The 27,777-nt window shown below is 41.7% G+C and overlaps 1 long non-coding RNA gene across 1 annotated transcript in view; it reads right to left on the bottom strand.

Moving 5' to 3' along the window:
* LOC121925733 overlaps window positions 1-27,777 on the bottom strand; it is a 79,455-nt gene that overhangs the window by 16,748 nt on the left and 34,930 nt on the right. The window contains exons 4-5 of the long non-coding RNA XR_006102943.1: window positions 13,356-13,492; window positions 5,062-5,171 (exon numbers count right to left, since the gene is read on the bottom strand). This is a non-coding gene — a long non-coding RNA (uncharacterized LOC121925733). The remainder of the gene's footprint in view (window positions 1-5,061; window positions 5,172-13,355; window positions 13,493-27,777) is intronic.

Genomic DNA, 27,777 nt, shown 5'->3' with positions numbered 1-27,777 from the left:
TTAGGCATGATCAAAATGGAGGACATTTTGGCATTATTTCTAGACAGATGGCAGAAATGTACTTCCCTTTCTGGCCAAACACCCCCAACCTCCATTCCAAAACACACACATGTGCCAATGGGCGGGAGTGTGCATAAACACACACAACAGCACATTTGGGCATTTCACATGGCTTTACTTAACATGGCCTCTTGCATCAGAGGCTTATTCCATAACCAAACCCCTTGGGTTTAACACTTAGCATGGTTTAACATGGCTATGCATATTGAACATGTCAAGGTGGTTTCACAGTTCTTGCACCAAGTGTACTTCTCAGAAGTGTGTACTTGGTCAAGGGACTTTGGTTTTTCTTCACTGCGCATGAGTTTGTAAAAATCACAGCAATTTACATTGACCATGCCTCAGAACCAAAAACACACAGAAAAGGCACTTTGGAAGGTGACACTCTCTTGGCTTCTGAAACAGTGCCTGCATGCCTCTCAAGCTGACTCATATCATCCTCATCATCCTCATCACACTATCACTGTCAAAACAAGGGAGACTTGTTAGCATTAAAAGCACCCAAAACACACTTTGGAAGGTGACACTCTCTCAGCTTCAGAAACAGTGCCTGCATACCTCTCAAGCTGACTCATATCATCATCATCATCACACTATCATTGTCAAAGCAAGGGAGACTTGTTAGCAATTAAAGCACGCAAAACAAAATTTAAAAAATCCTTGAGGCCTCTGGCCACTCACCACCTCCTCCTTCTGCTCCCCCCTCCTCCTCTTCTTCCTCCTCCTCCTCTTTCTGCTCCCCCCTCCTCCTCCTCCTCCTCTTCCTTCTTCTGCTCCTTCTGCTCCCCCCTCCTCCTCCTCTTCCTCCTCCTCTTCCTTCTTCTCCTCCCCCCTCCTCCATGTGCCGTGCGGCCTGGGGGCAGGGCAGAGGAGGCAGAGGAGAAGGAGGTGGGTGGTGCGGGGGCACATGGGGAGGCATGGAGGGCGGCGCGTGGGGAGGCGGGGAGGGCGGCGCGGGGCTTCCCCCTTCACCTCCTCCGCCCCAAGCCGCGCGGCCCTCCTCTTCCTCCTCCACGCTGTGGAGGAGGAGGAGGGCAGCGCGGTCAAGCTCCACAACCCAGCTGCAACCAGGGTTGGCCCAGTTTTTGGCGGCACCCGGGACGGGAGGGGCTAGGGGCCACCAAAACCGGGAAATTCCCAGTTGCAGCCGGGTTATGGCAACCCTACTTATAAAGCAGCAACCTAGGCTGGAGAGTCCATAGACAGCTTGCTGTTCTCCATAGAAGCTCTGTATTCCTCACAACATCCTCTCCACTGTGGAGGAGATTTTGAATGCCAGCATCTAATGTTGGACTAAAGAAAGAGAGAGGATTTGCTGTTGGTTTACCATTCACCTTGTTGCCCACTAGCTTCCATAACTATCTGAACTTGCTGAGATATTCAGATGTGGTGTTGGAGACATCAAGGAGAATTGTGCTAAGAAATTCAACCTCTGTGCTGAGGCTGTCTTGAGTGGTCCAGATCAGGTCATGGCCTCCATGGAGACTATGAGCTGTTTCAAGGTTTAGCTGACTCAACAATAAACAGGGCAGGATACACTCCCAATGAATGTCTACATGGGCCGATTACACCCTGCCCCCTCTCCAACAACCTGTCTACACAATGCAGGGCCAAATCCTGATTCAAGTGAAGACTGTCTTCGTGAAGGAAAGTCAGTTCCACACCTAATCCACCATATCCCTGCCTAAATCAGATTTTAAAAACTCACCTTTTGCTCCATATTTTGCAGGGAAATCCGGAGCACTCCATAGCAATGCTGGGCAGCTGTTTACAAACACATCCCATTGTGCCATGCAGCACCAACACCACTAGTGTGAGTCACTGCTGCTGAGGTCACAATGAGGTGCCCAGCAATGTGATTGAGTGTATCCTGCCCTGCACCTCATTTCTGATCTCAGAGGGAGCAACTTGCACCCGCAGTGATGGCACCAGGTGGCACAACAGGATGCATGAGTAGACAGCTGCTGTCTGGTGTTACTACAGAGTACTGAGGTAATGGGGAGAATCTGGAGCAGCCTGGAGTATTCTAGGCAGTGTAGATGAGCCCACCGTTTATAAGGTCTATAAGGCCAGAGGTAAGCATGAAGTGAAATGCATAGCATGACAATATACCATAAGCGGTGGTCATTTAAAAAGACCTGGGCCCCTTTCATTCTACACAGATATAATGCTATGATCACACTTTAACTGTCATGACAACATTCTGTAGAATCCTGGAATTTATAGTTTTATGATTTAAAGCAGAGGAACATAGAATTCCCAACCAGGGATCTCTATTGCTTCACCCAACTACACATCTCAGATTTTCATAGGATGCCACCATGTCAGTTAAAGTAGAATCATAGCACTGTTACCCCAGGCTGTCATCTGAAAGTGAGCATCAAGTAACATACCTCTTCTCCATTCAGAGATAATGAAAGAAATGGCTATCCTTGCTGACTGTCTTTTTTAATTTTTTAATTTATTTTTTATCTTATTTCTATGCTGCCTTTCTCGCAAAAAGGGACCCAAGGTGGAACACAATATAAAAACACATTAAAACAATTTTCAAAGACAATTAAAATAACCTAATGAAACACTACAAAGTTAAAATTTAAAACAAACAAAAGTTTAAAAACATAATCTAAAACAACTCCCCCCCCCAAAAAAAATAAAACCAGCCTTGCATGATTTTTAAAAGCCTGTTTTTTACTCTGTTGTACACCCTTTCTGTGACAACAAATTCAGCAGCAGCCTGGTAACCCATTGAGGGTCCTTTTCTGGTATCTGTCACATGGGTTAAGATAAAAAATCTCCTGACTTGCCATTTCAGTTGAGAAGAGCAGCTAAATCCAGCTTTGCTCCATCTTCTGCATGTCAGCTTTTCAGATGTTTGAAGATCCCTGTCATAGACACCCTGAATAATCTCATCCCCAAGCTACACAGTGCTTTCAACTTTCAAGTCTTCATAGGACTTGGAGCCCCAAGCTCGACTCAGGCTTGCATCCTTCCGAGGTCGCTAAAATGAGTACCCAGACTGTTGGGGGCAAATTAGCTTACTTGCTAATTAGCTTACTTGCTGTTCACCGGTATGATCTTTGGAATAGTGGTATATAAATAAAACAAATTATTATTATTATTAAAATAAAGTTGCTTCAGGTCACTTTGGAGATATGCTGTTTAAATGACACATGCATATTAAGAGGCCAGAAGCCGTGCCAAAGCTACACTGCAGTCCTTGGGACTGGATCGTGGCTTTGGTGTAGCTTCTGACCTCTTAGGACACATGCATCATTTAAACAGCATAACTCCAAATGACCCAAGGCAGCTTTATTTTGGCCTGTCTGTTCGGGCCCTTAGTTACCAATCATTTCACCATCTCACTCATTCCCAGAAAACAGAGAGGTTTGCTGCAGAGCTCATGTGCTGCCATCAGCTACAAGAGCATTAACTCATGAACACAGTGAATGTCTCCAGTTACCACTGATGGTAAGCTAATTGTAATCTACATTATTAAATCTGTTGAATTTAACACTGTTTTGATAATAGAGTGCCATTCATCTCTCTGTGTATGTATTTCTGACACAGATAGACAGATTCTCTCTCTCTCTCTCTCTCTCTCTCTCACACACACACACACACACACACACATACACACTTATGAGAGTGAAGTGCTTACATCCGCCCAGGCTTGTTCTGATTATGATTCCCTGAGCAACTAATGAATCTCCTCCTCTCCATCTATTTCTCCCTTCCTCCATCACACACACAATGCACATACATCTGTGGATGCAATGATAATGGTAAGGTGGATGTGTTTATTATACACCTCAAGGTAAAAAGGATATTGCTACAACAGGGGCCACATACACAAAATGTATTGAATAATCTGAGAGCAGAGCACTATGGAGTGAAACCGAAAAAGAAGTTGCTTGCAGATTTTAACATACATCCCAGGATGGGAGGAGAGACAATACAGGAAAATAATGGTTTATGTCTTTGCACAAAAACCCTGAGGAAATAAAGCTGCAGTATTCTATTTTTGTACCTTGAGGGCATGCTGAACTCACTGCCCTAAACAATTGTGTGAAGACAAGCAAGCTTTTGTGTACCTTAGCTGAAAATCCCTTCTCAAGGCTGTGTTTTTCTTGGTGGATATTTTGGGAGGGGAATGGAAGGATAGTTAGCTAAGTATCTTCTGTCCAAACAGTACTGTTTATCTTGCATGTCATATATGGATATCCCCTCATTTTTCCAGAGATAATGCAGTTATTGCAAGAGATTATAGTTTTGGGGGTTTGTGTACTTATATACTAGAAGAATGCCACAGGTAGGTACATAAAAGGCTGTTGCTTCTTACATTGGTTTTAAAGTAGAAACTAAGGTGTGGTACAGACCGCCCCTTTGGGGCAGCCTGGACCTGCCCCTTTTTGCTCCAGATTGGGGCCAAGACAGCCTTACTGGCAGCCCTGCGACCCCAGTCCAGAGTTTTTCCAGGCCACGGAGAAGTGCCAAAATGAAGTGGAAATGGAGAGGGACACACAATGTGATGACATCACTTCAGATGGTATCTTTTTATGCCCTTAAAGATAAGAGAGTGCCAACACATGTGATAGTCCTGATGAGAAATCTGCACTCAGGACAAGAGGCTACTGTCAGAACACAATACTGTACAGAGAAACAGAATGGTTCTCAATTGGCAAAGGGGTCGGGCCATTCTTTCATCATATCTGTCCAACTTGTATGCAGAACATATTATACGAAAAGCAGGCTTGAACACAGAAGAGAGAGGAGTGAAAATAGGAGGAACGAATACCAACAATCAAAGGTATGCAGATGACACAATACTACTAGCAGAAAACATCACAGACCTAGAGCAACTACTGAGAAAAATCAAGGAAGAAATTGCAAAGACACACTTGTTGTTGAACATAAAGAAAACAAAGATAATGACCATGGAGAATTTACACAAATTCAACTTAGACAATGAAGATATGGAAATATGTAAAAGAGTTCTCATACCTAGGATCAAACACTGATTGCAGTGAGGACTGAAGTCAAGAAATCATAAGAAGACTAAGGAGTTTAGTGCACACATCATGGAGGTCAGGGAATCTTGGAAGATGTCACATCTACAGGGTCGCAATGGGTCAAGATCAACTCCAGGGTGGATAACAACAACAAAAGGAAACTGAAGAGAAACTTAAAGCAGAAGCTCCTGGTTTTAGTAGAGACAGCTCATTTTTATAGTGGGGAAGGTTAACATTTAGTCCTACATTAACTTCTTGCTGGAAAATGTATGAGCTTTATAAATCTAGGCATGATGTTCTTAAATTACTCATCTGTATCTTAGCAAGGCATTTATTACAAAAAGAAATTCAGTAATAATTATTTGATTATGTGGTAGATTAGTTGGGAGTTATGCTGTACCAAGAAGCAGAAAGAGTGATTAAACAGAATATTAACAAAGAATACAACAGTCCACTTTCTGTAGCAATATGCATAAAATGAGCATCATTTGTTCATCACTGCAGTTTGACAACTGTATTGCTGTTGACAGATCTTAGACTGATATCAGTTTATTGGGTGTTATTATTATTATTATTATTATTATTATTATTATTATTTACCTGCCTCTTCCCATGAGTCAAGGCAGAGAATAACAACAGGCCAACAAATACACAACGGCTGCATCTGCACTACAGAAATAATTCAAGTTGACACCACTTTAACTGCCCTGGCTCAATGCTATGGAATTATGGGATTTGTTGTTTTGTGAGACATTTAATCTTCTCTTTCAGATAGTTCTCATGCCACAACAAACTGCAATTCACAGAATCCCATAGCATTGAGCCATTGCACTTAAAGTGGTGGCAGCCTGTATTATTTCTGCAGTGCATATGCAGCCAACAACAGTTAAAAACTCACATCAATTTAAAAGAAGAAATAAGACATATAAATATTAAAACAATTCACATTTTTAAATTCATCATTTAAACTTCACAGTTTAAAAATCATCTGGGTAAGCCTGTTGGAATCATATTCATTTATCTTTTTAAAAAACTCCACAAACATTGTTAGCTACAGTGGCAGCTGGTATCTTCAGTTTGTTATGGGCCCCATACTGATTTGGTTGTGAACTTTGAGAGATGGAAATGTAAATTGAATTATTATTGTTGTTGTTTGAATGCATATCCTGATTTTTCCCCAAGATGGGATTCAAGGCATATAAGGCCTAAAATATAAAGAAAAAAATTCTGTGTATTGTAGGATGTGTGTGTGTGACTGAGAGCATAGACACAACTTAGTCTCAGGCAAACGTAACTATTAACATTGATAAGATAGTATAAACAGTGACTTGACCAATAATAGGCCCCAAAATAGGTGCTGCATTAAGAGTACTGGCGGATACAGTCACATGAGTGATGGAATCTGATAAATGGCAAGCAAGATTTCAATGTACCTGACAGTGGCATACACGCCCCTGGTGTCACCTGGTGGAAAGGGGGCTACTGGGGATGTGATGGGAGCCAAAAGGGTATGCTCAGCTCTATTTGCTACTGTGGCACAGGTCTACATGTGAGTTGGCCTCTACCACTGCAGCTAAGCCAGGAGAGGGCACTTCAGGAGGCGGGCCCAACTGGGTGTCACCACTCTTTTGGGGTATCACCCAGTGTGGGCCATACACTTCTCCCCCCTGCAATGACACCACTGGTACCTGATGTTACATAAATTCTGGGGAGGTGACTAATTGTTTACATAAATGAGGACCGATTTTGGAATGATCAAGACCTGATTAGCTGATTAGGCTAGGAAAGATATTGAACAAGTGAAGAAGAGAGGGAGATGCTGGGTGCTGTCTGCCACTGTTTTATGAAGATGACTGTTGATAAACATAGCAGATAACCCAGACTATGCTAACGAGATAGACAATGCTAGAACAAGAAACTATCTGCTCTCAACTATGCTATGCTCAATAGATATCTTTCCCCATTTCTGCTAAGTGTAGTAATGGATGCTGCTAGATAGTAACCTCTTGGATGCCTTATGCTGAGACATGCCTGTTTTAAAATATATAGGCACTCAGCAGAAGAGAGTTACTCCCTCATGGATAAGTGGATAAATTATATTGTTTAAATTGATAATGTTCCTCTGTATGTAACTATAGGGAAGCCTGCTAAGGAGACACAGATGCTATAAAGATTTAATCCTTACGAAAGTGAAACACTTTACCTATCATATATTACATTGCAATTAATGACACCTACATGCAATGTAATGTAATGAAAGCAATGTGCCTATCCATTGACATTTCTATATTTCCCCCAACAGAAAATGTGTATGTTTGTATATCTATGATTGCTTGTAATATATAGTCTGAAAGGCTAACAGAGAGCCTGTTCATTCTCCCATAAAAATATCCTGAGATTCTAATACCTAGGAATTTTAAGTGGAGCATTGATCTTAATTCTACCTGTCTGGATTTTCCCATTGATCACAAAATGGATGTCCAGGAGGCAGCCAGAAGGTAATAAAATGGACCCCAGACAGATGCAGATTACCTGGCAAATGGCAATTGCCACTCAGTCCCACAGTCTAAAGAGACTTGGGTAAGGAACCATACGAGTTTCACTGTCAGTGAGGTGGTGGTGAATCCAGCTCCACTCTTAAGGTGCTGTGATACTCCCTATCCTCAAAATAGCTTCAGCACCTCAGATATCTCTTGAGCAGGTCTATCTAAAACCTAGAGCAGATTGACTTTCACACTGATATGGAAATCACAAACCACCACTGGTTTTCTAGCATTTAATTTAGAGTTTAGATTATATTATTAGCTATACATCTGGATATACAGTATTTTCTTTGGAATATTGGCTACTCTGCTATTTTAGACGTTGCTTTATGACTTTTCATGATCTTATTAAACCAATATAGTGGGCCCTTCTTATCTGCAGGCGTTCTATTATGGACCCACCCCTAACTGCCCTGCAGATGGGGAAAACTGTGAGACCTCAAGTCCCACAGTTTCCAATGATGCTGGGCTTTGCCGAGATCATGTGCACATGCGCCCATTAAACTCAATGGGGCTTGATCTGTGGATGGTAAGCCCGCAGTTGGGGCAGGTATGCTGTACTTCAATGGCATTTTTGCTATGAACTCAGCAGCTCAGGCCCTGTCTGCATGGGACAAGTAAAATGTCCTCCCCCTGTCCTCTCAGCAGGGAGTCCAGTCCAAATCCTAGTTCTAGTGCAAACAGTCCAGATTATGTTGTCCCAGTTCAGCACCTAACCCAGGGTATACCCCACATTATAATGGATTTTAAAGACTCACTTTTTGCTCTGGATCTTCCTGGAAGATCCAGACCCCTCTGTTATGATGTTGTGTGGCTGTTTACAAAGTGTCCTGCAGCACAGCCATCACTGCTGTAGGTCACTCAATTTGAAGTGAGAACAAGGTGCGCTCAGCCATGTGTTCAACACTGGGCATCTCATTCTGACCTCAAAGTGACTTGTGGCAATGGCAGCTATGCCAGGAAACACTGTAGGATGTGTGTGTGAACAGCTGCTTGGTGTCACACAGGACTGTCCAAATGGGGCACGTCAGCTTCCAGAGTATTCTGTCTCATGCAGACACCACCTCAGATATAAGATATCAACCATAGGATGAAAGTGTTTAAAACCAGCTTCATTAATCTAGGTGACTGTTTCACCACTCCTTCCTAGCTTTACCTCCTTTTCATGTTTTACTGTGAATATATCCATTTAAAGATGCACATGCTGTTATTTGTGCACCTACATAGTCATCCATTTCTATAAACTGCATGTGGAGGTGTTTTTGTTTTTAGTCTGTGCACTACTCCCAGAAATGTTACATTACCTACTAGTTGTCAAAACACTTCTTGCCGTTTGGTTTCAGGAGAATGGCTAATAGCTTAACAGGAGCAAAGGCTTATTTTACAAGCAAAATAATTTAAATGCTGAAGGACTTTGCTATATTCTTTAGGGACAGCCTTGAATCACTCACTATCCTCTGCTGATAAACAATTCAGATGTGACCTAGTAAGAGCAAAGCTTAGATCAGCAAAAATTTCTCTTCCTTCCATGTATGTCTATCCTGCCTTTTTCTCAGTTTGGGACTCAAAGCTGCCTACAAGGGTTTAAAAAATGTTAAAAATCCAGAAGATGCAAAAGTTAAAGCAGAATTAAACAATAAAAAAAAATTAAAACTTGATTAAGACACACGTCATTAAAACACACACACACACACATCAGCACAACAATTAGCCATTTCTAGCACATTGTCTAAAATGGCCCTTATATAATCACTCATCAAATGCCTATCAGAACAAAAAAAAAAAGTCTTCTTGTCTGTGAAAAGAAAGAAAGAAAGGTGCCAGTCTAGGAGTTGAGTTCCAGAGCTTGGGGGCAGCCACTGAGAAAGCCCTCTCCCATGTTCCTACCAGATGTACCTATGAGAGTGGTGGGACAGGGCACCTAATAATAATAATAATAATAATAATAATAATAATAATTTACTGTGAAATATTTTTCTTCTTGCTGGAGTCCGCATTATAAGAACTTGTTTTAACAACACAGACCTGGATTACTTCAGTAAGGAAAGCTTCAGTAAGGAAAATTGAATTGACTTTATACCATTCTTCTGTATAAAGAAACTTCAGAAAAATTATCATTTCATACAGTGAAGCTATGCAGTGGATAAAATCTAGATGCTTCAGCTGCTGTAGAATGCTGTCACCTACCTTTTTCCCCCCCCAGTAAAGAACAATTTCAGTCCGGTGTCAGTCTATCTGCACTGACTTCTACTTTGCTTCTGTATGGACTTCCAGCTGTTACTGGACTCCAGTTTGCCTTAGTCACACATATGCAGTGGTAAGGTGTGGGGGAGGTTGTAGCCCAAGACAATCTGGAGAGGCACAAGTGATGCAAAGTCAGCAACTTATCTATCTAGATGTGATATTATTCATGTAGCAAGAGGTGCCATGAATGTTTTCCACATTAGTATGGGAGACCAAAGCAACGATGCTCTTTATTTGTGGTGTATATTAGCCAGTGGAAGGCAGAAGGAAAAGAGGAACATTATGTTACAGGTAGATTGACTTAATTAAGAATGCCACAGCCCTGCGTTTGCCAGCCCTGAGAAGGGCAGTTCATGAGTAGGGCTTTTGGAAGACTCTCTACATAGAGCTGCCATAAGCTGCCATTGAAATGACAGCAATTAACAACAATATTGATCAGAGTTCTGTTGGTGGAATATGATGGTGTAATCCCTGTTAAGTCAGTATAAATACTCTTTTGTTGTTGCACAAGTATCCTATTTATGCAGTACCTTTGCCCCAAGTGAGCAAGGACCACCAGAGATTCCTGGGTGCAGCTCTACCACACTTCCTGGCCACTCACTGGCCACAGAGATGTAACCAAGCACCACCCAACTGCCCTTGTGTACCCAGAGAGGAAGAAGCAGACTCTTACACACACACAAAACACATCATCATAAGTACACTGGTAGAAATGTAAACTCTACCAGTGGGCCAAGATTATTTGGGCTGCAGTGTTTTGTTTCCTTTAGTATTTCAAAAGCCAATAGGTTTATCCAGTCAGCCCCATATCCACAAGTTCTTTAATCACAGATTCAACCATCCATAGCTTGAAAATATTTTTTAAGATATATAAATTCCAAAAAACTATCTTCCATCACAATCTACAGTTGGCCCTCCATATCTACAGATTCTTTATCCATGGATTTTAACCATCCGTGGCTTAAAGATATTTTAAAATATATATAAATTCCAAAAAGCAAACCTTGATTTTGCCATTTTATTTTAGGGAGACAATTTTAATATGCCACTGTATATAATGGGACCTGAGCATCCACAGATTTTGATAGCCACAGGGGATCCTAGAACCAAACCCCAGCGAATACCAAGGGCCCACTGTATTACAAAACTCCCTTTAGCCATACAAAATACAGTGAGGCCATCTGACTGATTATAATAAAAAACATATACCTGCTGCAAGGAAGTCCAAGCTTTAAGGAATTAACAGAGAATGTACAGAGAAGGGTATCACAAGGAGGAATGTCTAAGTAAGCAGCAACAGTATAGAATCTACAGTATTATAAAAGACTGTCATGATTCTTTGGTAACATTGTAGAAAGACATTTATGAAGTTATTAAAAGGAATGGTGGAGAGAAAAGAGAATTTCTAGCCAGTCACTCTAAGAATAATGAAGTAGGCTGAAATTAATGTTACAATTCGTGAAAGTCAATTTCAAACTGTGGGGTAATGCAAAGCTGAGTCCCATTGAGGAAGTAACTCTCTCAAGTGTTCTCGGCAGTGTTCTTAAGAAAATCCTGCATTTCCATAAACCAATAAAATTAAGCTACCTTGCTCAGCTACCATTCAGAGTGGGAATGGGAGGAAATATTGTTAATGGAGAAAGAGATTTGCCTCAGGGGCACCAAGATTAATGCTCCCCCTTGACAGACTAGCACAGGATTTGTTTGATCATAAATGCAGTCAATTACAGGTAACTTAGCTATAATTTAAGGGGAAATCCTCTCTTTCTGTCTCCTTTTATAAAGCATCCTTCAATTACCAGTTTAATTAAACCAGTAAGTCCTAAACTATGTGCCAAAATTCAGCAGTGGCCCACAAGAGAACGGCTAGTGTGCCATGAATCAATTGCCTTTCCCAGTTGTACTGCAACCTGAAATGAACTGTTTCACATGAGTTCAATAGTAAGACAGGTGTTCAAAAGCAGTGGCTTTGGTTATGTGCAGGTAAAGGTCAGAATCCTCCTTTTGGTTTCCCCTCATGTAAATGGGGGCTACATCAGTGTAAATGCTTCCTCAGACAAGGATGTATCCAGCAACTTCTTGTGTAACTCCCTCAGCTGCACAACTCTAGCTGGCCATTCTTCATCTCTGCTTCTTGACCCAAACAGCCTTGCTTGGCTACAGCAGTGTGCCCAAATGCCATCCATCTTTCGTTGCATGTGTGTATGTGCCTTCAAGTTGCATGTCAATCTATGGTAGGGTTGCCATAAGTCAGGACCTCCAAACCGGGACAAATGTAGGACAAATGTAGGCGGCGCATGCAAGGGAAGAGGAGCCCATCCCCTTTGGCCAGCTGGCCCAAGGGGATGAGCTTCTCCGTCATAGCCCCGTGCGTGTGGGGGAAAGCCCTGCCGTGGGTGGCACGGCGGCGCGCGCAAGGGAAGAGGAGCCCATCCCCTTTGGCCAGCTGACCAATGGCCGGCTGGCCCAAGGGGACGAGCTCCTCCGATATAGCCCTGCGCATGCGCGGGAAAGCCCCACCACAGGTGGTGCGTGGCGGCGGTGGCGGCAGCGCTGGTGAGGAGGAGGAAGGCAGCGCTGCCCAAGAGCAGGAGGGCAGCGCTGCCAAGAAGAGGAGGAGGAGGAGGTGGGTTGGCGGCCAGCCGCATTAGTGGCCACAGCAATGGCCACATCAGCGGGGCCGGCCCAGGGCCGGGACAAAGGCTGGGGTTGGGGGGAACCGGACCGGGGCAGGCAGGGGGGGCCCAAAATCGGGATTGTCCTGGGGCCCGCCAGGATATGGCATCCCTAATCTATGGTGACTCCATGAATTTCATAGAATTTTATTAGGCAAGGAATACATAGAGATAGTTTTACCAATCCCTTCCTCTGAAATATAGCCTACAGCACCTGGTCTTCATTGGCAGTCTCCCATCCAAATACTAACCAGGGCTGACCTGCTTAGCATCCAATATCCAATGGGATCTAGTGCCTTTAGGGCATTTAGGCATACCTGGGGGAGGGGAGGAGTAGTCTTCACTTTCCAAATATCCACGATAAGTACTCTGACAGAGCTTTGTGCTCTACTATTTTATTTAATGGAGCCAGCACAGTGTAATGGTTTGAGCCTTGGACTATGACTCTGGAGACCAGGGTTTGAATCTCCGCTTGGTGGTGGAAATCCACTGGGTGACCTTAGGCCAGTCATGTTTTTTCAGACTCAGAGGAAGGGCAAACCCACTATGAATAAATCTTGCAAAACAACAACAACAACAACAACCCATGATCAGTTTGCCTTAAGGTTACTATAAATTGGAAATGCTTGAAGGCATACAACAATAAACAAAGGTATTTATTTATCACTGCTTGACCTACCAGGGCCTCCAAAGTGATGCACTTTTCAAATTTTCTCATAGCCATGGTGCTGAACCAGTTAAATGCATCATTTTGTGCAGTTTTACTGACCTAAGAATGGCTTGTTTCAACAGAAATAACAGATGGATGGGTAAAGATGACTCACCAGCCCTGGCTAGCCATGTTGTGGATTTATTTGTCCTGACTGTGAGGATACTTATCCCTCCTTCTTTCTTCTCTGCTGTGATGATGAGGCTTTGTTCTTCTTCCATATCTCATTTGTATTATATGCAGCAGTAGCATCTGTAACAACAGAATGGCACACCCACAACTTTAGTAAATGAGGACAGTACGCTCTTTCAGGCTGCCAACAATGTTTGCATTTCTATTTTGGGAAGTGTTTCAAAACTTCCTCTGTAAATTGAATGTATTTGAGCTTTCTTTCTCCAGCATCTCAGAGCTCATTTCAAACAATAACTATAATGTAGGTGCTTTTGTGAACCAGAACACTGTGTCATAATGTTCAGCTCATTGCATTGGTCTCTGGGTATTATGATGTGATGAAGATGTTACAACCCCATGCATAAATCTGATTGCTTGAAAAACAGTCATTGTTTTCATTCCCTGGCAGCAAGATCAGGAGTGAGCAAGCTGGAGGTGCATCCAAGTCAGCCTTTATCCAAGAGATCATATGAAGTGATTATAAAGGAAAGATCCTAGGATGTGGATAAAAAGCCTGTCCTATGCCCCATGTAGTTGTGCCCTGCTACGTTGAAATAAGAAATGTAAATGCAACAGTTTTAACACTGGTGCTTCTATGATGGTGTCCCAGAGTATTCTGGCCCTGAAGCTGTTTCGACATCCCCGTTACCTTAGGCACTCCCTTACAATACAGTTCATATGTATGTCATGCTGTGCTGCCTACCACCACCCCTACTACTGACACAAGTCACTTGCTCTGAGATCAGAAAGAGGCACCCAGCATTGATCATAAGGCTGGGCACCTCGTTCCAACCTCAGAGTGAGCGACTTACACTTGCAGTGGCAGCGCCAGGTGGCACAGCAGGATGCACTGTAAGCACTTGCCTGATTTTGCTCTTATCTTATCGGAAGATTTAGAGCCAGAGGTGAGATTATTTCAGCCATTTTAAGAGAGAAATATCACGGGTTCCATGCTGAATTGTCCAGACATTAGCCAGTCAGATCACACTAGAACTGGGGTTTGGGTCCTGCATTGTCCAGACTGATCACCAGCAGGACAAGGAGAGGACATGGTATTTGGCCTGTGTGGATTGGAGACAACCTATGAGCCTGTTTTGATCACAGCCTCAGACCATCCCATTCAGTGAAGATTGTGGGAGAGCTAGATGGTGACATATTCAGTTTCCTGCATTCCCATATTTTCCTTTTGTTTGTTATATCATGTTGCTTAACCCCCCCCCCAAAAAAAAAATCAAGGGAAGAAGACAGAAAAGCTGCCAAGTGCCCACATTGTGTGAAAGCACAACTCATTGGAAAAGACAATAATGCTAGGCAAAGTGGAGTGACATAGAAAGTAAGGAAGACCACATGCTAGATGGTTGGATTGTATTAAGGAGGTCCCGGGTATGAATTTGCAGGACCTAAGCAGAGCAGAGGAAGATAGGGAGTCTTGGAAGTGTCTCATCCATGTCACCATGAGCTGATACTGACTCCCAGGTAGTTAACAAGAACAAAAAGGAGCCCTCGGCTATTCCCCTCCACTGTCTCTTGCTTGTTATTTTATAAAAGTACTTGGATGTGAGTTGGACTGAAGCCCCTGTTACAGTCAAACATCTACAATAGATGGATTGTATAACATTTACTTGGAGTCTCCTGAGGAAGTATTGGGGTATAAATCAAATTAGCAACAATAAGAACAGTCTGCAGCTCACACAAAACTGGGTCACATTCTGAGGGCAGCAGCATGATATTAAAAGTAGTTTTGATTGTAAGCAAGGCTATATATCATCTCCCTGAGTAGCTAATTAAACAATATTAGTTTGCCCTGAAAGCCAATAAAGGTTGAGGGAAGTTTTCACTGTTTCTTAATCCCTTCTTAATGTTCATGTAGTACAAGTTCACATGGGTTTTCTTTTCCTCTCTCTTGAATTTTTTTTCCAGGAAATTTTACATACTGGAAAGTAAAATACAGTTGTCTCCGGGATAACTTCTGGGTTAATTGGGAAACATTTTGGGTCAGTGTAAGAGGTGAAATCCACCATGGAGCCAGGTAAATCCTTGAGTGACCTTAGGCCAGCCCTTCTTTTTCAGCCTTGTGTATCTCGTGGTGATGTTGTGAGAATAAATGGGGAGGAACAGAGCTACATACCTTGAGCTCACTGGGGGAGAGGTGGATGATAAGTGTAGGCAATGCATAAAATGATTTACACTATGATGAAACAGATAGCCATTTTCCTGCCCGCTGCTCCACGTCTCTAATGAAAAGTGGCAGATTCCCCAAACAAAAGCTTTTCTCACCACCCATCAGAGTTCCCAGTGTTTCAGGATATAATTCCGTAGTCCACAAAGACTGGAGATGATGGGAGTTGTAGTTCAACATACTTGGAGGCCATCAATTTGGGGAACTTCTCTAGTGCATACTGGTTGCAAGGATATTGCAGAAAGACATAATTTAAGGTTTAAGGAAAGTGTAGGAATTTCTGATCTAAACTGTTTTGAAGTGCATTAACTTTAAATGGATATAGTTCAATTTACTTCCTAATTACCATTGAAATCTAAGCCACTGGCGGGAATCTCCCATTATTGAAACCTACGGAGGTTTTTACCATGAAGTCTTTCTGGTACATAAAAGGAAACGTTAGCGTTTTTCTCCTGAATGTACTCAGGATATGTTAGTAGGGAATTAAAGGATCCTTTATTTATGAGCTATGCTCATTACTGAATATGAATCTGACAGCATAATGGATTCAGGAGGCAGCGGGGTTATAGTGTATTGTGTAGTGTAAGGCTTCTTCAATAAGCTATGTAAAACCAACCCTTCCAGAATGTCTGCTTTTCATACAAACACCATAGTTTCTGAAAGGCTGGGAATTATTGCTTTGTCTGAAAAAGCACATGCCTCTTCTGAGACATGTACAGTACATGTTTCCTGTTCAGGAAGCAGTCTTATTGTGCAGATATGTTATTTTCTGCACAGTAAATGTTGTTCTCTATGCAGTATTTTTCTTTTTACTCCACAGAAATTTTATTTTATTTGCAGAAAAGCAGTTTGTGCACAAAAACAATGTTGTAGACAAGTTGGAGCAGGTTCAGAGAAGGGCAAAAAGGATGATAGGAGGTATGGAGAACAAAGCATAGAGCTGGTTGAAAGAACTAGTATGTTCAACTTGATGAAGAGAAGACTAAGAGGTGACATGATTGTACTCTTTAAATATTGCAAGGGCTGTTGTAAAGCGGAGGCTATGGGCCTGGGTCTGCAGGACCTGAACAGAGAACTATTGGAGAGGGATGCGTTGGGGATGTCTCATCCATAGCAATAGCATTTACATTTCTATACTGCTTTATAGTGAACTAAGCAATCTCTAAGCAGTTTATAATTTGTAAAACAATTGCCCCCAACAAGGTGGATACTCATTTTACCAACCTACATAAGGATGAAAGGCTGAATCAACCTGGAGTCCTCTGAGATCGAACTCACAACACTGTGGCTGCAGTACCATAGGATTGCCAGTTAACAACAATAACACTGATAGTTATTTAGAAGTCTTTAAATGAAGGTTGGATGGCCATCTTTCATACATGTTTTAGTTAATGTATTCCTGCCTGGCAGGGGGTTGGTCTAGGTGATCCTCATCGCCCTGTCCAAGATTTAAATATTCTATCATTTACTTTGTTATTACCATTATTTCTGGGTTCAGGCAAAAAAAAAAGAGGAGTAAAGTTTGCTGGGTTTTGTTTGGCCTTCTTTCCATTCCAGAGTCTTTCTTCCTCAACAACAGCCACATTTTCTATTCCACATTCACATTTCAAATTAAAAATATTTAATTTGAAATTCAAAATCAGTGTGTGAGTGTGAAATCTTGCTTGATTTCTATATATCTTACTATATTTTCCCATGAAATCTGAAATGCTTTGGACTTGCTGGTCCTTAATGTCTGAAACATCAAATCCCTAAATTGTTGAATGGTAAATTCAATTTCATGTCAGTTTACCATATATGAACATTTATGAAATACCACTGCATGTTAGCTACCTATAACTGCCAAACAGCATGTACTGAAAGCAGGCTTCATACTGGCTGTCCAAAGAAGATATTTTTCTGTGAATAGCTGGCTAATATCTGAAAATATCATGGGAATACTCCACAGCAATATTAGCAGAGGAGTGGGCTTTGTTTGTTTTTGTTTTTGAGAGCAAGCTAATTTCAGCTGTAATTTGTGGAGGCTTTTGTCTCTAAAGCCTCCCTTTTAATTGTATGATTTTTCTTCTTTTGAAGTTCAAGAGATTTCTGAAGCTTTGTGGGAGGTCTCATTTGAATGCTTCTCTCTTGGCTCTGTATTCAGTTACACACTGAGAAGGTCTGTGTTCATGATTAACAATTTAATGTAAACTATATCACAGGAGAGGTGCATTGTGCAGTCTTCGTACATAATTTACTGCACATGGCAATTGTGCCTCTTTGAGTAACCAGCTACTTATGAATGGGAAGGGATGTAAATTGGCCAAACCACAAGCAACAAAAACAAGAGGATTGCTTTTACAGCAGCAGCCAGTTTGCAAATGCCCACATATTAATTTTACATATTTGTTTACCAAGATAGAGTACCTGCATTCTAGATTACTATTGTTTCACTTATTTATTATCAACAGTATTTTAGAGATTCATACTCAGTGTTTCACTTAGCTCCCAAGATGCTTTACAACGAATCCATGTTATAATAAAAGCAAATAACAAGTAAAAACAACACAGTTTAAAAGAATAGCAGAAAAGCAATCAGCTAGAATAAAACAAATACGAAACAGCAGCAAAGCAATCAGAGGGATCCCGCAGATGGGGCAAATGAGTTGAGAGGTTGTTGTATTTGTTATAATTCTCATTTGTTTGGGCTCTCTGTGGTCCTGGACTGTTTTCTGGCAATTCCTGGAAACAACTGCAATATTTTATTCCCACCTTCAAGTTGATTTCTTTCTCCTTCTTTTTTTGTTAACTTTAATAGTTATTTATTGCGATAGCCAAGGGCTATAATAAAAGGCTTTTAAAAACATTTAAGATAAAAAGTACAAGAGTACAAAAGTGCAAAAGACACCCCATAATTTAACATGTAGTGACCAAAGTTATTGCTAATATAAAGATAAAAACCTTTCAAGTTAATTGGTAAATTTCTACATTTGCATCATAAAAATAAGCTGAATACTTTGAATCTTCATAGCAATTTGTAGAATTTTATATTGGAATTTATTTATCCTGTTTTTATGAGATTGTGTAATGGTTTTTAATTAGTCTGTAACCCTGCTTCGATCCTATGGGAGAGGTGGGGAAACACAAATAATATTTATTTATTTGTTTGTTTGTTTGTTTGTTTGTTTGTTTATTTATTATTAATTTGTGACAATTTTATTTAGCTCTCTCTTTCCAATATTTTTGCAGCCAAGGCAAAAAGGGACACTATCTGTTACATAGGCCCAAAATGCACGGGCCAAAGAAGTGCTTCTGGCTGCTTTAAGGGCATGGTGTGTACATGACGCATGTAAAGTGGCCGGAAACTCCTCCAAGGCTATGCTAATGGGAGAAAAGCTGGCCCAAAAAGAAGTGGATATAATCCTCTCCTGTTGGGTGCCAGTTTGGGACTGCGGCAGCAGCCCGCTTTGGAAGTGGGCTGTGTGGCACCCATGGTCCCAGCCTGATTGTGCCTGTCTGTTTCAGGGCACAGTCATTGATATCACTCAGAAGAAACTGAACAGAATACAAGAGAGTTCTTACTTCCATTTGTCAACAAGGGTATTAGGAATTTCTCTCTAGGGTCACTATACAGAGGACAAGTCAGCACATAATTCACAATGTCCTCCACCTGAAAACACCTGATTAACTGTAAATCAGGTGCTGCTCCAGAGAACAGGACCTGGAACAATGGATGCAAGCTCCAGGAAAAGAGATTCCACCTCAACATTAGGAGGAACCTCCTGACAGTAAGGGCTGTTTGACAGTGGAACACACTCCCTCGGAGTGTCGTGGGGTCTCCTTCCTTGGAGGGCTTTAAACAGAGGCTGGATGGCCATCTGTCAGAGATGCTGAGATTGAGACTTCCTGCATGGCAGGGGGCGAACTGAATGGCCCTTGCGGTCTCTTCCAACTCTATGATTCTATTAAATACATAGTGTGCTTTCAAATAGCACTTTGTTATAGCATTCAACTAAAACGTCAGTTGGCATTACTTGAAATCGCAATTCAGTAAAGGTAATCCATAAAGTAGATAGTTTGAGTATAATCAAATATCTGGCTCTAAAATGTTCTGTTTTCAAAAAGGAAAACTATGGGGAAATTTTTGAAGTCCTAATTGACTATAGATCCCTTCTTGAATCTATCCAGAATTGTCAGTCTCTTAATTGCCTCTTATTCATGCTCAAGACAGAGTTCAACTCATGGAGGTGGCAGTTATGTAGAACAATGTGTAAGTTTGATTTCCAATACTGATTGTTACACATTTCTATGTAACACAATTCTAGAAGACAGTCAGTTGATAAAGTGGCAATTTATTTAAAGTACCTTTATCTATGCACAACCTATTCTTGTTTTAACTGATGGGCAGCCAGATTCAGTATGCAAAAAAGCTTCAGGAATTCCAGTTGACAGAGAGTAAAGATTTCAGTGAAATTTGTTCTGTAAAATTTCCAGTGTTTTGTAAGTACTGATCTCTAATCCCCAAACTTCCACACCATAAAGCATCTGTGCAATTACTTTACTACTGAAAATTTGGGGGGCAGTTTCAATCAACTGACCACCCTGATTGTTAATAAAATGTAATCAGTGCGCCTATTGTTTTGTCGACTTTCAGCTTTGCTGTTTCCCTATGCCATTTCCAAGAAAGAGACTCACTGAAAACAATGCCAAGATATGTGAATAGATGGGTTTGTTCTATGGTACATTGATCTAAAATCCATTTGTGCCTTGGACAGTTTATACTAAAAACCATTATCTTGGTCTTGGGATAATTTATTGTCACGTGTTCCTGTTGACAATAGGCACTGAATGCATTCAGTAGGTTTTTGAGACCCAAGACAGATAGGGAAATAAGTATTACAATGTCTGCATACATCAGAATGAAGATCTTTCTGTTCTTGATTATTTGAAAAGAATCAGCTAAACAAGGCACAAAATTATTCACTTAGCCCCGGTACATACGGGCCTTTTAGATGCCCTCGTCACGTGTTAGGGGTTGCCTGGGGCTGGAGTGCCCACACACCCTGCAACCCTCACGAGGGCATAACAATGGCGGCACCCTGTATACATGGGCGCCGCCATTGTTACGTAAGTGCTGTGTGGCGTCCACACAATGCCACGCGGCACTTACATAACAAGTGTGCCAGTGGCGCACTTGTTATGCTGCCCCCGCAGCTTCAAAAGAACCCGCTTTTTGTGGCTTCTTTTTCCGCCAGCGGGAAGCCACACAGTTTGGGGGCTGCAGCTTCCCTCCGGCGGAAAAACAGGTGCTGGCAGGTCGCCCTTTTGGGGTGGACTGTACTGTGCCATAGATGTTTAAAAGAGTGAAAGCTAATAGGCATCCCTGTTTCACTTTTAAAGTTGTTGTAAAAGCTTCTTTCAGAGAACCATTTATGCCAACTCAAATTCTCATGTGTGGCTGTATTGTTCTTGTATTAGTCTTAAAAGTCTATAATCCCAGAACTCCCCATGATCTATTTATACTGAGAATCAAAAGCAGCAGAAAGATTGATGAAAGCAGCATAGGCATGCTTCTTATTTTCCATAGTATGCTTCTTTATGATGCAACTTAATTTGAAACATTGTAATACGGTATCCACTTCTATAGTACCGTATCCACTTCTAAATCATGCCTGTTCTTTATGTACGATTTGCTTTTCTTGTAGCCAGTCTGTTCACTTGTGAAACATATACCTTTGAAGTGTTGTTGAACAAGTTGACTGGCCTATAATTTTGTGGGTCATTCCTGTCTCCTTTCTTGTAAATTGGAAATAAAATACTCATTTTCCACCCACAAGGCATTTGTCCAGTATTGTTTATTGTGGGGTTCCACCATTCAATATGTTCTTTAAGGGGTTCTGGAAGAAGCATATGTTCTCCTTGTGCCTTCTTGGATTTCAGTGATGCAATTAGACATTTTATCTCATTGACAGTTACTGGTTGCTATCTCAGACACTTCCAAAAGGCAAACGATACTCAAGTATTTAATCCATATGGAGGCAGTGATTGAGGCTTCCGGGGTATATTTTACCATTTTTAGGCCTTGGGTATCAAGTTCTCAAAAGTTGTCTTCCTTCCTTTCTGTTACTGCAAAGTCCAGGTCCTGCCACTGAGATTTTGTAAGATTAGCTTTTTTAACTTTTAGTACTTTTATATTTCAGCCTACAATTTGTTAAATTGTCCATGTTCTCTCCATATGGGTTTTTGCAAGATGCCCTTATCTTTTTGGCCAGGGCTCTTTTAGCTGCCCTGCATTCTGCATGAAACCAACTATATTCTGTAGGCTAAATATTTTTGTCTGTAACTGTTGTTAAACAAGATCAAAGTTCTGTGACAATTTGTTGGTAGATGTCTAAATGATTTATTGATTTATCATAGAATAGTCGAGACATACTTGTCAAATACTGTAGTTGCTTTCTAATTTCTTCTGGATAGAGCTATTCCATCTAATAACCACTTCAGCCTCCTCTCCAGCAATTCTCCAGTTATAATTGCTGTTTTAGTTAATGTTGTGCATTTGAGAATTGTTCCTAAGAGCACTGTTAAAGGGAAATGATTGTTTTCTGTATATTCCAGAATTTCAAAAGTATTTACTAAGGGGAACAACAATGGTGAGACTAATATGTGATTGATGACACTTCCACCTCATTTGCTCATATAAGTATAATAACACCTTAATACATCCACAGGACTCCCATGCAGAGGGAATAGACTGTGCTGGAATATAAATTCTAGAAGTTTCAGTCTTTGCTGGTTATATTTATTAGCCATGAAAATAAGTGATGCTAAAAATATATCTTCCAATTCTAGGCTTAAGGATGCAAAAGACCCCTTGAAGCTGCTCCAGTTCAGGCACTGAAGTGCCTGTATATAAGAATATATGCATTGGGAAATTTCTTTAGCAGGAATGTTAAATCTTTCCAGAACATGGGGGTCACTAGCAGACCATTAGTAGGAGGACTGTGTGTGTGTGTGTGTGTGTGTGTGTGTAATCACCATCTGTGATTCTCCTGCCAATTCAATAGAAATTAAGGATATTACACCACCACTTCCTCAACCCATCTTACATTTCCTTACAACTGGTTGGCAAGATGCTTTATAACCCTGGAGGTATGGAGGATTAGCTTTGTGAGTCGAGGTCTCTTGCAAGCAAACAACAGGATAGAGCAGATGGCCAGAAAAATGTGAGTCAATTCTGCTTTTTTCCAAAAGCAGGTCAAAACCCCACCATCCACATGGCCCACTCCCAAGGTGGGCCAAATACTCACGAGAAGACCACATGGTGTGGTGTCAAACTGTGCCGTTGGGCAATTTTTTTGTTGCCTCCCCACCAGAGGCTAACAGTCCAAGCTGTTTATTAACTAATTCAGTGAATACTATAGTGAAATTACAAAAATGCTTTGCACTACAAACACACACACACACACACACACACAAATCATTTTGGTGGGTGGGGTAAGACAAAGATGTAGAAGATCCTTCTAAAAGCTGTTGTATACAAAATTATATAGAAAACAGCCTTCTCATAGCAGCACAGTTAAGGAGGAAGGTTCTGGCTGTGATTTTGGGTGAAAAGGAATTCCACCCTTCTACTAGTGGGGGCACTAGAGGCATGACAAATAGGAAGGTGCATGGGATATTTCAGACTGCTGCTCCTCATGCCAACAGAAAGTTGCACTGGTTGCTTTTTCTAGGCTATTGTTCCCGTGTATGCTACTCTTCTGCTTATCTGCAGCCTGACCATTTGACTCACAAATGATGTGATGTTTGAAAGGAGTGCAAATGTCATTGTTGCTGCTGATACTCCTCTGCCCACCCTCTTTAGCCTCTTTTAGTGCCAAGCCACCAAATGTACTCACCATCCATAAAAGCCCTCTAATAACGACAAATTTTTACTGCTACTCTCTTCCTCTCCTCACTTACTACTTCTTTGCCCATATCCTCTTGCCCATTTCAGTAAGAGACACTGACTGGTGTCCCTATGCCCCCCTACCTTCTTCAGCCTCCTTCAGTATGAGTGGGAGGCTGACCAGTAGGCTCCCATGTTGATGTTGCCATTGTGACCTTATTCTGAGGTTGCCTGCCTGAAAGCAAAAAAGAATGTAGCCATTGTGACCTCGTGTGCTGCTGTCTTGACTGAAGGAGGGTGAAAGACTGATCAGTGTGGCCTCCTACTCAGGCTGTCTGCTTGAAAAATAAAGATTGGCTGTTGTAAGTTTATACTAATTCTGCCTGTTTGAAGGGGAGAGACTGAACATTGTGACTATATGCTGATGATTGTCAACAGGAGAGAGACTGGCTATTTGTTGTGGTCCCTTCATGAGAAGCTGCTCTTCTGTGCTGATCCTGAATGCCTAAAAACAAGAGGCCGGCCTTTGCTGATCTCACACTGATGCTTGCCTCCAACCTATGTGGAATAGAACTGAGTGGTGTGCCAACCTACAGCTGCTTACCTGATGGAGGAAGAGCCACTTTCTGCTGTGGTCAGATATTGCCAACCACTTTCATTTTCCATCCTGGAACAGAGAGGAGTTCTGAAAAGCTTTCTTCTTGCCTCCGCCACCAATAGTAATAACATGGTAAAAATGTGTGGGCAGGGGAAGAGGAGAGAGCATGATGTTGTGGTTTGAGCGTTGGACTATAGCTTTCGAGATCAGGATTCAGATCCCCACTCAGTCATGGAAACCCATGGGTGAGCTTGAGAAAGTCACAGTCTTTCAGCCTCAGAGACAGGCAAATCTTGCCAAATCTGAACAAATCTTGCCAAGAAAACCCTGTGATATGGTCACCATAACTTGAAGTATACGACAGGGGTAGAAGACACTTGACAGCACTACTAATGGTGAGCTGTTTCCCTGATCCTAATACTGAATTTTCTATCCACCCGCCATGTCCCCAAATCTAGAGAAATGTCACATAAATTCACTAAGGGCAAACAGGACAAGGAAATGACAAGGAAGGAAAATTAAGGTTAGCCTTACCAGGGAGGCATACTATCTGCCAAAGCTTTTCAGGGTATAATGTTACCCCTTCTGTGATTCTCTTTGTTGTGTTTGACTCCTGTGTTTTAGATTTTTCTCTAATTCAGGGATGGGAATCATGCAGGCCTGCCAATGTCCCATTAACCCTAACCAGGATACCTATGGCATTATGGGCACTAGATCCAAAAATAGCTGGCCCATGGTTCCTACCTCTGCTCTAACAACTTGGAGCTATTGGAGAATTGGCGGCTACAGTTTGGAAATGAGAAAGCTCACAGGTCAATGTGAGAAGAAATATTTATAGAGAAAAACTAAAAGGAACAGCCAAATTAAAAATGAAAACTAAATTAGAGAAACCTTCAAAACCGAAGTGACATAAAAACCAGAAATATTTTTTTTCTTGTTCAGCCACAGCAAATGTACAACATTGAAAGCAAACTTCTAAATTGGAAAAAAAAGCACTGTCTCAGCAAGTTTCCAGGTTTATAATAACAAAACTAAGATGAGCTTTGCAGCTAATGAGACTCTTATTTCTTCAGCTAGTATGCCTTGCTTCCACTGTACTGCTTGTAAATAATTCACAATTTATTATCTTTTTCTGGGGTGTATATTTATTCATTTATTTATTTAAGACATTTTTATGCCACTTTTAAAAATCCAAAGTGATTTGCTACATTGAAAACTAAAAGTGAAGTCCACATTAGTTCCAACTAGAGTGAACCCATGGGATTTGTTAAGTTGGCACTTGTATAGAAGCCATTAAGTCAATGGGTCTGTTTCAGCTGGGAGTAAATATTTGATTTAACCTTAAGAAAATGCAACAAAACCAGTGTATGTAAACTGTAACTGTAAAACAATAAAATTAGGGAAAGCTGGCTAACTTAGGGGCTGCACAGACAGCCTCTAAGGGACGGTGCGATGCCACCCCTTTCCTAGCTGGATCGAGGCCGTGGCAACTGCACATCGTCACCCCAATCCGGCTTTTCTAGGGTGCAAAAAGGAACTGCAAAAAGCAACTCCTTTTTGCACCCTGGAAAGGGTGCAATAGCCACAGCACCAGAGGAGTGTCATGATGCCGCACGCCGTGTGGAGTGATGTGCAATGTCATGACACCCTGGGGGGCAGTCAGGACATGCGTCATGTGGATGCGATGCCCCGACTCCACCCCCAGGCCAGCCTTAACAACTGGTCTGAGGAGCCCCTTAGTGAATAGGAACATACTTGGCCAAACAAATGTCAGTTGGTGTTGGAAACAACTTCCCTTTGGAGCCCACCTGCCCTCAAATGTTTATATCATTTGACATGTTGAGTGTTACAACAGAGAAGGCCCATACCACACTGCAACTTCTAGTGAATTTCATACTGAGACCCAGTGAAGATGGTAACAGAATCTTCCATTCATAATGTAGAGACTAGATAGGATAGTCTATATGGAAGGAGAGGACCTCTCTGAACATTTGGTTGTGAAAACTGTCCAGGACCTGATATTATCAGGGTGGGCAATTTGGCTGAGCACAGGGGATAATCTTGTGCCATGGGGACACTGTGGGGAGCACATGGGTTGTCAAACTGACAGGCAGGACTCATCCTAATAAATCCAAAAGTCCAATTCTGTTTTCGAAAACTGTGGAACAGCTGGTTTTGAACAACACCAAGACGCCTCTGGGTCTCTTTTCTAAGAATCTGTTTCCCAATTGTTAACATGACATTTCAAGTCTGCACCTTTATTTCCACATCAGGGTTGTATGCCTATGGTTTATTGACAAAAGAGTGAAGGCCAGGGACATAGGGGTTGGCTAGTGGGTGTTATCTGTTTTGAAGATAAGTTTTTGTTTACATGCTTCAGGTCTCTTAAATGTTATCTCCTTGGCTCCGTTTTGCTCTGCTTCTAGGCCTTTACTGTCTTGGGTTTGCAAAAGTCACAGACCCTGAGCAATTGTTAGGGTTTTAGCTGCAGCCATTGTCACATTTGGAATAATGATGTTACACATTTTGACAGAGCTGGGTCAATGCTCCCTCCATCTCGACCTCACCAGCTTCTTCTGAGTCACACCATTAAGTGGGGATGGGCACATCTATCAATTTGGCTTTCTCCTATCATTGAATTTTGCCAGTTTTTGTAAATTCTGATTGAAACCATAGTGAAGTAAAAGTCTCACCCTTCTTTAGGGTCATAGCTTTTTTTTTTTAACTTTCTTCCATATTCAAATAACAACCATTGAAACAATAATTGGATTACTATAACACACTGTAGATGGGGCTGCCTTTGAAGAGTGTTGGGAAACTTCTGTTGATCCAAAGAGGTGCAGCCAGCTTGTTAACTGGAGCTGGCCATAGAGAGCACACAGCTCTCTTGTTGTGATAGCTCTATTGGCTGCCAGACTGTTTCCAGGCACAATTCACGGTACTGGTTATGACCTGTAAGACCCTATATGGCTCAGGTAAAGGTTATTTGAAGGACCATATTCTTATATAACAGTCTGCTTGTGTTTTGAGCTCTAATGGGAAGTCCATTCTCTCCATCCTTCTATGCTCAGATACACCTTTTTGGAATATGGAAGATGACCTGCTCAGTGGCTGCTCCCAAGTTCTGGAACTTCCTTCCCAAAATGACTAGACTGCTAGCCTCATTACTATATTTCTGCAGCCAGGTGAAGGCATTTTTATTCTGGCAGATCTTTGAAAATTGATTTTTTAGAACGGGGGGGAATAGACTGTGTATGGTGTGTGTGTGTGTGTGTGTGTGTGTGTGTGTGTGTGTGTGAACTGTCCCCATATCGACCCCAACGTATGGTGACTCTATGAATGATTCATCTGCAGGTCACCTTATCCTCAACTGCCATGCTCAGGTCTTGTGGACCCATGGCCATGGCCTCCTTGATTGAGCCTATCTATCTGGAATGCAGTCTTCCTCTTTTCCTACTGTCTTCTATCTTGTATGATGCACTGGACTTTATTTCTTCTTGCTTTTGTTTTTTGATAGTTTAATTACTTTTTAAACTTTTGCTATGTTATGAATTTTTAAACTATGGCCTGTTACAGACTGCCAAAATAAATCTGCTTCGGGTCTCTTTAGAGGTACGCTGTTTAAATGATGCATGGGTCCTAAGAGTCCGGAGGTCGTGCCAAAGCCACACTCCATTCCTAAGCACTGGAGTGCAGCTTTGGTGCAGCTTCCGGATTCTTAG

This window comes from Sceloporus undulatus, chromosome 3 (assembly GCF_019175285.1).
Source record: "Sceloporus undulatus isolate JIND9_A2432 ecotype Alabama chromosome 3, SceUnd_v1.1, whole genome shotgun sequence".
Taxonomy (NCBI): domain Eukaryota; kingdom Metazoa; phylum Chordata; class Lepidosauria; order Squamata; family Phrynosomatidae; genus Sceloporus; species Sceloporus undulatus.
This window is presented reverse-complemented; position numbering and strand designations above follow the sequence as displayed.